Consider the following 13,012-nt stretch of genomic DNA (forward strand, 5'->3'; position numbering starts at 1 on the left):
AAGTCAGCCGTTAGAAAACAAAGGAGTATTAATACTGAAAGAGGTTTGAAGGTCCACAGATTGGTTTACTAAAGAAAATCAGAGGAGATTTTATTAACTAGTGACTAGGAATGGAATATGGAAAATACTGCTGCTAAATGCTTTGACGTGAGTCATTAATAGAAGGGATTTTTGGTAATTATGTATCTGCACTACAGAGGAGCACAATTAAAACAGTTCTTACATGCATAATCATTTTTTTTCCTTAGGCCTACTAATAGTAATGTCATTGACACCTACCCAGTTAAATTTCCACCTCTGCTTGTGTGCGCACTTATGCCCTACACATATGTCCAACTTGAGGAATTGCAAGAATACACACCAAGCATCATAGGACTACAGGGTAAGACTGTTTGCAGAACCCTCCTGTTTCTCTTGTTTCTTTTTCACCCTATTCTTCCATAAACTTTGATGGAACTCTGTTATTCTGGATATTTTGTCCATCTATCATGAGAATATGTTACAAATTACAGTTGTGATTCCTACATCTTAAGGCTCTTGTGCTGTAATTTGCTGTAGCAGCAACTACACCTAAGAACAGAAGTTTGTTTGGGGCCTGTAAAAGGGAGTGACTCACATTTTCATCAGGAAGTCTAGAAGCCACATAGAAAACACTGTTCATTTCCAATTCAGCATTATCTTGTCTTCTCAGTCCATTCTCATTGAAGTAAAGTATATTGGGAATAGGGCTATTTTCTTCTTTCAAAAAATTGTTCTGGACTTTGAGGTGTTGAGCCATAAGGATCTGTGAATGTCAGTTGTTGCATTGACCTCCATCAGCATTATCTGCAAACCTGAATAAGTTTCTTCCAAATTCCAGCTCAGGACTTTGGAGACAATAAAAAAAGTGCTTCTGAAACAGTTCATCCAAGGTTCTTTAATGTCTTGTGCCAATTCAAGAACAAAGTCTTGAGAGATTAATCAGTGCAATACATATACTAAAGCAGCACAATTCACAAGGATATCACTTGAAGATTTGTAGCCTTCATTTGAGGTACCACAAATTATTCAAATTTAACAGCTACTGTTAGTAAATGCTACGCAATCTCACTTAAATTCTTCCTAAAATACATTGACACAAGTCCCAGCTATTTTATTTGAGCTGGGTCTATGTTGTGGTGAAGATTAGCCTTCTAGCTGAACATCCCGGATATCATCCACCTCTCCAGCTGCGGCAAATGTTTTGGTTGGTGGGTATTTTTCCAGAAGTCAAACATTTTAAGTTAATGTAATGTTATACTATCACACTGTGAATTCCTTCCGTGGGGAAACTATTATTCCTTTGAAATAATATGTACAAAGGTAAAATCTAAAATGAGTTTCATATTTTACAGTCACGTTTACTTACTTTGTGTGGAGACTATACAGTCATGTTTACCTTCTTTGTACTTTGTGTAGACTTAAGACTGGAGGAAGACACTGAATAAAGAAAACAATGGTGACATTTTAATGCCAGCTGTTATGCTGTGTGATAGTGCAAACTCCTGTTGGAAAATGCAGCACTTACCCTATGTCGAGTCAAATGTACAACTGAAAGCTTTATAAATGTCAAAATTTAAAATTTAAAACTACAAGGCAGCCTAGTGTCTGTCTGCACACTAATAGTGTGTGTATGACAGCGTGGGAGAGGGGGCAACATATGTGCAAAGAGGGGTTTGAAAACAGAAATCTCAAATTCTGTAAGGAAGACCACTTTCCTATTTAAAACATGCTTCCCTCCGTCCTCCTGTGTTACTGAAATGTATTCTATTTTCTGCCCTAAATATATTAATTTTGTTATTTTGAATGAATAAATGAATGAATGAATGAACTGAATTAATATATCCCATCACAGTATGAGATTTTCTAGGTTAATTGACCTAGGATCTTTTAGGCTCCCCTTGCAAGAGAAGCTCTCTACTCTAGTGATCATCAGTGTGGCTCTTCTCTGCTCCCATTCCAGGTTGTGCTTATGTAGTGTTTTACGAACAGTGACTGCATTTAACAACACTTCAGTTAGATCATCTCCATAAAGGGAAAAGAGGAGGAGGAGAGTGGGAATAACTAATTCAACCTCACAGTTCATAACAGTGGCCTCTGACTGAAGATTTCACAGAAGTGGTAAGTAGGCTTGCTAGTAGTGAGCTCAGGTTTAACATTCAGCAGAAATATACCTGACATTCAATACATCTTCCTCGAACATGATGGACCTGTATTATATGCAGCATTCCAGGTGATATATTAGGAGTGCCTGCTCCAATGACATTAATACTTCCATATTTCTTTGTGAAATACCTTGCCTGAAAAATCCTAGGATTGCTTTTGACATTTTCATGGCTACTTCACGGAGATGGTTCATAGCAATCTTATAATTGACTAATACACCTAGATCTTGCTCTTCCTCTGACATTTCCAACTAATGACTTTCCACGTAAAGGAGAAAATTCTTGTTATTAATCCTCAAATGCATGACCTTGCACTTTGCTATGAAATCTCATTCCATTTCCTTGTTTCAGTCCTCAAGGTCTTTTTTTTTTTTTTTGGTCAGAGCAAGATTCTGATCTTTTCCTGCACTGACAGTACATTTACATTACATAATCAACAGAATTATCTGGCTGAATTTAGTACCAAGGTCTTCAATGAGAACTTTTAAGTCAGACCTAAGACCAACCCTTCAGAAGTTTGGTTTGTAACTGTCTTTGAACCCATATACCACTTTTTAATGTCATCTATTGTTGTCTTTCATTTATTTTGTTCCCTTACTAAATTAAATAGATTTTCCTAGTCTCACAAATCCTTATCAAAGATTTTTTTCAAAGAAAGATGTCAGACAAATGTCACAACCTACATGTGCTCAAACCATGTTTGCTTTTTGTTCCGCTTGTCATTTACTGATTCTTTCTTTCAACATTTGTTCTGTAGTTCTGGGTACTCAATAAAGAAGTTCTTAAAATCCAAGATCGTTTCTCTAACCTTTCTAAAACATTCCCACAACATAAAATATCATCCACAGTGTATTTTTTTTTCTCTAAAAATAGTCTTAGTCAGTTTTGCACAATTGGGTGTTAAAAAACATGAGGACCCAAACCATCCTGCAGATTATTTGCAGCAAAGGCTACTTTTGTGCAAAAGTGAGGCTGGCTGACTACTAGTATCATCTTTTAAGGTAAAAACCCAACAACTTTGCTCAGGCAGTTGTGGCATCTTATGAGCACTTGGAGGTGGGCTGAGCAAACTGCTTTGCTCCTGACCCCAGGGTGAGTAACTGAATAGTTCCCTTTACTTAAGATGTTTAGGACAAAAAAAACCATTTTTCAGGTCTCACAACATGAAATCATATTAAAATTCAACATGATTTTTGGTTCCTTTAAGAGTCTTGGATGTTCTTGATAGCTCCATTTATTATGCATACAGTTCCTATGTATGCCCAAAGGGAACGTTTTTACGGCAATTAGATTCTTGACCACTCACATCTTTATCTTACAGTCAAAGGAAAAGGAAACTCTGGCCTTAATCTTATCACATAGAGGTAAATTTAATTGGTCCTTAGATGATACTGCACTAATCAAGATGAAGTGGAACTTGTTTGCACTGCAGTTCATCTGGAATCATGATATTTGTGCAAAGTGAACCTGAAAACCTAGGTGAAATGTACAGGTTGTGAACTCTAGCTAGCAAGCTCTGAATCATTAAAAAACCATCATTTGAAGGTATATATCACATTAAGTTATACTATGCAGGGAACTAACCTACAGTGCTGTTTCTTAGAAATGTCTGTATGCTGTATGCCCTTTGGTGGAAAAAAAATACTCTGTATTCTTTAACAAGCTATTTTTGTCATAAATAATAACATCAGTTTACAACAAAATTCTGAAGAAACAGCATTTGTAAAATGTAATTAGACAGTAACAGCTAGTAAAAATATTCAGTCCAACGCATATATGACGTCAGTCAGTGGGGAGAAAAAACAAAAACACACAAAACCCCAAAAAACTATATTTCTTCATAAATCAGGCAACTATGCCTCTTTAGAACTTGAATAGGCTCTAATAGAGACAGAGTTTCTGAGCAGAAAAAGAAAGACCTAAATTATCCCTAATTGTGGCTTGGTATGCAAGTCATTTAAACACCTAAGCCACTCCTATGGCGTAATATGCCTGTTTATGTAGATAATATATTCTTTCTCTAATAACTGCAGTGATATTTCTTAAACATAAGCTTTTTTAACGAGAAATACAATGGAAGAGAGTATATTTCATTACTGTTTTATTTTAAAATGTTAAGAAAAAATAAATAACTATATTCATGGAGCATTTGCATTATATCAAAGTACATCCTGAACAGGCTTTCTATTGAATATATAATTGAAATATTTTGTTATTTATTTATTACTGTTGGCTATGAGTCTTTTGTTAAACATCTCAGAAATAAAAACATACGATCCCCCCTCGCTCCCCCTCCCCATCCGCCCCTAGGCATCTACAGGTTTTTTCAGGAAGCTATTAGGATTATGAAGAATGACTAAGAAAATTAATTAAAAATTCAATATACACAAAGGGTTGTAATTTACAGCCCATCAGGTTAAAAGTATTTCTCTTAGTTCATAACATGTTCCACATGTGTAAAAATTCAAGAAAATTAGTCTCAGTCCTATATATTATATTTCATTTTTTCATTAAAAAGTTACTTAAATGCTTTCATTAAGTGGAACATTTATTTAGATATTAAGGGAAATTATTTCTAATATGCAAATGATCTATTTGACACCAAAAGGGGAAAGAGGCAGTAACAATTTTAATTAAAAATTCAATCCTTACAGGATTTGCCCTCACCAACTTAGAAATATTGCACAGACGCTTTATTAAATTGCAAAGTATCTGGTTAAAAGCTATTCACAATGTTATGTGACAAATCATCCCTCTCCACACTAGATCCATTTCCTACGAAAGTCAGTGGCAAAATTCTGACTCTAGAAGGTAATACATTTGATGCATGATATCACAATAGTTTCCTCAATAGCATCAAATGGTGTGTTCTGGGCTTGTTTTAGATCTGTCTAGATGGATGTGCAAGGAAAGAAGAGGAATGTGACATACACAGATACGTCTGTTGTCCTCTGTGCCAAACTCTCGTTGTCCCTACCAAGGGAGAGTATATCCATGACACATATGCTTTTTTCCCCTCTCCAGAGCAGGGAGATGGAGGTAGAAGGTGGAGCAGCTGAAGCACTTGCATTATTTTCTTTTTATGTTGCTATGTGCTTGTTTTGCCTGTCTTGTCTTATGGAAAGGATAATACTTTCTTACAGGGAAAATCCATCAACAGCATAATGACTTGGAGTTAGCAGAGGAAGTGGACGCAAACTGAAGAAGCTCTGGGGACATTTGGAATCGTTTGAGTTTGCAGGGTCAGAATACAATTGATGGTTGAGGCAGGAAGGAATCTCTGTTCCCTCTTGTGTTCAAATATGGCAAAGACATTTGGGCTCAGGGTGAGAACCATGTAGCTCAGATTTAAAAAAGCTGCTTCTCTCCCTTCTTCTGTCATTGACCTTGGGGCATGGTCTTATGTAACTTTCGTCTCTGAGTGTTGATTTTTTTTCCTTTCTTTTTTTCTGAGCCTTTATCTCCCTCTCCATTTGAACTGTAAGGTTTAGGAGAAGTAGTGTCTCATGACAGGTGTAGTTACACTGCACAATGAAACTCACTTATCATCTAAGACCTATATAAGGAGCTGTAATATCAATAATTAATAATCACGAACAGTGCCTGGTTACTGATTCATTAAAACTAAAATTTATCCTAATTTTAACTAGATCCTGAGTTCCCTGTAGACAGGCCATACAAACCTACTTACAACCCTGCCAGCCATTTGACTAGTTCATATTATCATTGGACTTAATCTTTCCAGAACTAAATGACCTCGTGCACATCAGCAAAGGAAATAGATTGACATCAGCAAAAACTAGGGCAGCATGAGCTGTACCTGAACTGGTAAAATATCATCTTAGGAATTCTTAATTCCTATAGCAGTTTGTAATGTGGCATAAATCACATAAAATTGTGACAGAACATGGAAGCAATTCTCATTTTTGTACTTTGAAGGGATGAACCTTTCTTTCTATATTCAAGTAGCCTACATATATAGTGTTAATGCTTCTTTTTGTCTAAACTTCTTAGGAGTAAACCTAAGAGCTAAGAAACAGTGGAACAGAGAAAGAATGTGGATATCTGAATCAGGCCATCTGACTGATCCTCCAGCTCTTGACTTGGGGAAAACTAATTTAATTTTTTTGCCAATTCAAATAGTTTGAATAGTGAGAAACCTCTCCCCTCCTTCTTTTCCCAAGTTCCCAGCTCGCAGAGCTGTTTCTCACCCTGTTCCCCTCCCTCAGCCCATGCTGCCGGGCAGCATTTTGCCCTCCCTTGCCCAGGCTTTCGCCTGGGCTCTCTCCCACGCACCCGTGGCTGAGGGGCTCAGCCGTGCCCTGCGCTGGGGCCACTGGAGCTGCTGGAACCGGCGGTGTCCGGGCGGGGCAGCCCCGGCGGCCCCACACAGGGACATCCCGGCACAGTCCCCAGTGCTGCTGCCACCGCCGGGACACCTGCGCTCGATATAAAGTAAGACTCAGAAAAAGGTGCAAATCAATTGTTTGACAGCGTACTTTGGATAAGAACCCAAAATTTCAGAAAATTAATAACAAAACTCATTGAGGTTTTGGAGATATGGGCTTTGTCTTTTTTCCTTTCTTTTACTGGAGGCTGTTATTAAAATACAAGTCCCTTTCCTTTTGACTACTTTTTATTTGATCTTACTCTGTGGATGGTTTTAACACTGAGAAGGTCTTTTTATCTCAACCCAAGGAAAGGGCAACATGAAAAAGTATGTGTTTGTTCCTTTGAGCAAAACCTGTGCTATCGGGAGCTCTGCCTTTTGGGAGATAACCCTGTCTTTGCTTCTTAAACTCCATCTGAAGGGACAATGTAGAAGCCTGTGGCTTTACATGAGCTCAGCTTTTGCAGGCAGGGAGTATTCCATCAGAGAGATGCCTGTATGCTTCGTTGGTACTGAGGTAGTGGAGTTGGAAACCCAGTAACTATCTGGAACAAATGTGTGTATTTTGTTTTAGCTATTAAACTTGTCCTGTCCTGTCAGAAGGAGTCCTGAGGTGGCTGGTATTGTTTTCCTCAAGAGTGCAGCATATAAGCAAAGCATAAAACACACACAGAAAATAAAAATAAAAAACAGGAAAAAAAAAAAAAAAGAAAGAAAACATAACAAAAGTGCCAAACATAGAGAATGATTCCCCACTGTGCCATATTTTTTGGCAATAATTTACATTGATGCACTTTAGATTTAATTTTCAGAAGCTCAAAGCAACTGGTTCTCTAAGTAAATATCTGTAGATACCCTTTGTCTAAGAATTTTTGAAAACAGAACCAAAAGAGAACAAAACAATAAGCCTAAATACTGTACATTTACTTTGTAATACTTTTCTCTAGTTTCAAGTGCTATATGCAATACAAATCAGAGATCATTAAGGCTTTTAATAATTTAGTGCTTTGGTGCTTAATATGTACTAATTGAGACTGAGGAAATGGTTGGAGTTACTTACCATTCTTTTTCTTTACAATTTTGTAAAATTGCACTATGTAGAAGCTTCTAAATTTACTAAAAGTCCTGAGTTTCCTAAAATTCAGATAAGAAGTAAAAGAACACTGGTTTAGATAAAAATGACCTCCAGCAGTTAACAGAAATATGATCATTTTATATTCCAGTATCCAAATATATATCTTAGTATTTCTACTATTTTCCTATTTATAGTCTAACTGAAACAAACAAGCAGGACCAAAACTTCTGTTTATTCCTTTAATATTTCTTTGGATAAATTGGATCTCCTAAAAGAAAAAAATAAAATTTGTGGCTTTTATTCCTCACATAAACGCCATCGAAATTCTGAGCATTTAGAGATCTTTATTCTGCTGCTTATTAGAGGTGGTCAGGAACTTGATAAATGTTTAAGAAGAAAACCAGAAATAGCAAAAAGTAACTGTCAGTGCAGTACAGCCATTTAGCTGTTGTTGTTGTTTTTCAGTCTTTTTATAGCTTCAATTTCAGCATTTCAAAATGCATTTTCATTATGAACTAGAATGAAAAGATAGGATTTGGAAAAATCTATTAAAAGTTCAGAGATACATTTGCTGAAGGCATGAAGAGTTTTCATTTGTGACAAGCTTAAACCTTATTTATTTATACAGTATTGTATATTAATGTAATAAACTTTTATTAGAATAAAGTTAAATTGTAAGTAATTTAAACTGTGGAATTAATGCATGCACTAATCAAATAAAAAAATCATAATTATTAATTTGGAGTCTTTCCTACAAAATATTTAATCAAGATGATGATCAAAAAAATCACATCTATGTGATAAATCTTCTGTGGTCAAGTCTTCCTTCAAGAATATCTCAAGCTGCAGAAGCACACATGAAGCACTTGAGGATAAGAATGGCTTGGCCTGTGGGAAGCACCTTGCTTCATATTATTGAAGCAACAGTGGAAAATTGATGTTGTTCTCAGCAGTAACCCAGTCAGCAACATGTGTTCTAAATGAAATAGAAGGAAGAAGAGAGTGTATGCCATGTGTCACACTGATTGCACTTTTGTGTAATGACTCACTTTAACCCCTGTGCTGAAACCAACATACATGAAATCTACCACAACTGAAATGGACTTTTCTTTCTTTTAACACTAAACTATAATTACAGTATCTGAGCCTGATATTATAATTACAACAACTCAATTCCCTTAGGAAAACCCGTTCATTTTAACTTCAAAATGAAGTTCAATGGAGTTAACTTCAGCAATGATCAAGAAGGGAATGAGAGAAAACTGAAAGGAAATGTTAATGTCACAGGGGCATGTAAGGGAGGTTAAGGTTTATTCTGCTGTCAAAAAATAGCTAACAATTTTACGTGTTTAGGAGTACCTAACCAGTGAATCTGTTGGGTTTTAAGGCTTTTTTTCCAGTGTTGTATGGTTTCAAAAATGTTGTAGCCATTCCAGTCATGGATGGTCGTTACAAGGCACCAAACAATGAGAAAGAAAGGTATATCTGCACAGTCCTCTGCATGCTGATACATGTAGTCTGGTGCTTTCTAATGCAGATGAATGTGAGTCAGCTCAAAATTCAAAGTCATAAGCCATTTTTAGAAAGATGCAGCTTGGTTAGCCAGGCTGCTTCTCCCCAGATACTTTGTGCTTTTGGAGTCTCTAGACAACTTGCTTACTCTGCTTTTTCTGAGAGCAGGACATTGGACAGGACTGGGGAAAAGGCAGGAGAAATCAGAGCACTCTAAACTTTCTTTGTTCTTTAGTATTTTTCTTAAGACTGTGCCTCTTAGGGGAATATGCAAGAAGAGGGAAATATTGTGCACTACTTTTCCTTTACTTCCCATGTACTTGGAACGGTCTGAAAGAAATTGTTCCTCCCTAATGGCTCCAGCAGAGGCAAGACGTCTGTATCCTGCCCTTAGACAGATTGTGACTCTTAATCTAGCCCATACTGGACAGTTTTGGAGATTTTAACAGACAGATACAGACTTTGAAAAAAATACTACCTGCAAGGGCCAAAACTCATAAGGTGTAACAGGTTTAAACTACTTAACTTTAAGAAACAGTGATAGTTTTCCACATTTGAGAAAAGACTTAGGATTTGTAGCTACCTTAGTAGAGCACATGAAATCAGTTTTCCTGAGTGATGTTAAGTGGATGAGAACTGAGAAATGCAATGTTTATTTTCTTCCTAAATGATTGCAACATTAAGCACTAGGGATAGCTTCCTCACCTCCAATGGCTCCTAGCAGTTATACAGTCTGCATACAGGTATTACGTTGTGCTGTCTTTATCAGCTGTAATGTCAAGCGCTTCCACCTACTCAAAGTTATCTATATGTTGAACTCATGCCAGAAAAAAAAAGAACACACAGAAAGGTAGTTGAAAGCCATGTTTGATTCCTCTTCCTCAGGCAGGGCTTCTGTCATGCCAAAAGAGGTACAATAGTATTAATGCTGTTACCACCACTGTAAGTGATCTTCAGCTGAGGCACCACAATGAAAAAAACAACTGTTCTGTAAAAAAAGTGAACACCTAAAATGGTATTTCAGTTTTCCTCATTTCTGCTAATAGTCATGAATTTTGAGGCATATTAAATTGTTTAATGTAATTTAAAATAATAAATCTGTATAATCAAGTGTCATATTTCCATGGCATTAGATTGTCTAGTTATGCTTTTATCACTAGCAACAACATTTGACTCCCATAGAGAACGTAAGTGAAAAGTTTGAAAGGCCATGCCTTTTTTATGTTATTTTTTAGATTATTTTGGAGCCAAACATAGGAACACATCTGTTTCTGGGTGATAAACATATTGACTTTCTTCCCTTCTGTCTATGCCAATTCTTTAATCAGGTGACTCTTTCACATCATGTTTCTTACTTCTTGTTAGTCTAATGGGGACAGAATTATTTTTAATACAATTTTAATACAGTTAATTCATTTAATAAAATACAATACAATATTTCTGTAACAGACAAGTTTACACTCATCTGTGTCTCAGTATTTATTTCTCCCTCAAGTTACTTTTCACAAAGAAATATAGTATCTTGTTGACCTTCACTATCATTCAGGTTTTTGTCTCCTGTGCATTTACTTCTGTCATTTGTTCTGTTTAGTACCTTTGCAGTTCTTTCTGTTTTCTTTGTTCTCTTTCTGTCCCCTCTATATGCTTATGGCTTTAGTGATCTGGAAAAATGCTCATCTGCAACATTCCTAAAACTTATACTGATGCTACAATTCCTCTTAGTTTAAGATTTTAGGAGTTTAAAAAATTTTAGGAGGAATTTGCATATACATTTTTAAAACAATTTTTTCACATCTCTCTTTGCCATGTTCCCATTAAAAACCATTCTATTTCTTGGATCACCACTCATTTTGGTTTTTTTTTTTGGGGGGGTGACCTCGCTACATAGCTGCTTTCAGTTGCTTTCTGTATCTCACATAGCTATTCTCATTAATTCTAAACTTTCCTGCCATTATACTGAATTCTAAAAATAGCATTCTGTAATTTCACTACCTTGGACAAAAATATTAAATTATTTGAAATTATCATGTATTAAGGGCAAAGGATGATAAGCTGCTGTGCTAGATAGAAAGTTAGTACCATGGTAAAATAATGTTTGACAACAGATGATGTGTTTGCTCATTAATAATGATCTTCCTATTTCCTTCTAGTAGAGGTCTGGGAGACTAGGTAAGAACATTTGTGCTCATGTGTATATATAGAAGAAGTATACTGAGTATACCCATATATATAAAAAAAACCAAAAACAAAAAACCTGTGAGGCATGGTAAGCAATGTCCCTAGGGTTTTTCCAGTCCTGGGTCCATGGAATATCAGTCTGATTAACTGCTGTACCCTAATGAAGACACAGGTAAATCCAAGAGAAGACTGTGCCAACACACTGTCTTGTCCAGCACAGTGCCTCCCTCTCTGTCGTGAAATGCTGCATGGCTTCAGTAAATCATGGACATGGGTTTATTTGCCGTGTGGAATGCAACCTTTTCTTTGATGTTACCTACAAAATAAAGTGTGCTGACTACTTACGTTAGGTAAGGACTATATACAGGTGTGTAAATTAAAACTGGTTGTGATGGAGAGGAAATTGTGCAGGAGCAAGAAGCTTTCCCTTTGCCTTTGCTGGGGATACAGATTGCCCTGCACTAGAATAAAGCAGTGTCTTTCAAATTCAGGAAGATTTATTCCAGTTTAAGTAATGTTATTAAACTATCAAAAGTATTTTTATCGCTTATGCAAAATTTTTGATTCCCTAGCATACTCCTTTTATTATCCCAAGGCCTTACCACATATTTTCCAACATTATTTTAAAGTGGATTGACTCCTTCTTAAAGAATAGAGCAAAATTCTTGGTGTTATAAAAGCACTGGACATTGAAGTTTTATATTTATCCCTGGGTTTACTAGAGATGGCAGGGAGATTGAGAACATCTCTATCCTACCCATGATTCAAACCTGATCTACAGGGATTGTCTTTTCTTTTTGAGAGAGAGATAATTCAGTCTGCAGAATTGAACTTGACAGAAAATTTTTTGTCGATTATGTATGAAGCTTTGAGATATACTATTCTATCAACTAGGGAGCATGGATAAAAACTGCAAAATTCAATTGCTTTAAGGATCTTTAATACCTCAATATTGGACTGGATATTTTTCTATTGAAAGTCTAAAACTTCAGTTTGACTCACATCTGTATTACAAATGATTTACTATCATAAAAGTAAATAAGTTTATTTTCATGGAAGACCAGAGATCAAGCACTCTGCTTACTTTTGGAGTTATAAGTCACTTCTTCCAGCAGGACTCTGATTATTTGGTGGAGTTTTTCAACTTGTTGATTTCAGTTATTGCAGAAGACCTCAGCAATCAGTCAAGTTTTTAGTTTGCAGCCCTAGAGACATGTAGAATACAATCATGTAATCATAGAATGTTAAGGGTTGGAAAGTACCTTAAAGATCATCTAGTCCCCACACCTACCATGTGCAGGGGCACTTCCCGCTAGACCAGGTTGCTCAAGGCCTTGTCAAACTGGCCCTTAACGGTGCCAGGGTTGGGGTATCCACCACCTCCCTGGGCAACCTGTTTCGGTATCTCACCACACTCACAGTAAAGACTTTCTTCCTAATATCTAAGGTAAATTTTCCCTCTTTCAATTTGTATCCATAAATCTTTGTCCTTGATCCAGAGCTTCTGACAAAGAGTCCCTCTCTGGCTTCCCTGTAGGCCCCCTTCAGATACAGGAAGGTTGCTGGAGGCTGAACAGCCCCAACTTTTTCAGCCTGTCTTTGTAGGGGAGATGTTCCAGTCCTCTTATCAACTTTGTGGTCCTCCTCTGGACTTTCTCCAGCAGTTCCACGTCC

The 13,012-nt window shown here is 36.6% G+C and overlaps 1 long non-coding RNA gene across 1 annotated transcript in view; it reads left to right on the forward strand.

Annotated features, from left to right (window-relative positions):
* Nucleotides 1-299: 299 nt before the first annotated feature.
* LOC113953841 overlaps nt 300-13,012 on the forward strand; it is a 36,795-nt gene continuing 24,082 nt past the window's right edge. Inside the window, exons 1-2 of the long non-coding RNA XR_003530035.1 lie at nt 300-382; nt 1,982-2,139. This is a non-coding gene — a long non-coding RNA (uncharacterized LOC113953841). The remainder of the gene's footprint in view (nt 383-1,981; nt 2,140-13,012) is intronic.

This window comes from Corapipo altera, unplaced genomic scaffold (genome assembly GCF_003945725.1).
Source record: "Corapipo altera isolate COAL_440 unplaced genomic scaffold, ASM394572v1 66, whole genome shotgun sequence".
NCBI lineage: Eukaryota > Metazoa > Chordata > Aves > Passeriformes > Pipridae > Corapipo > Corapipo altera.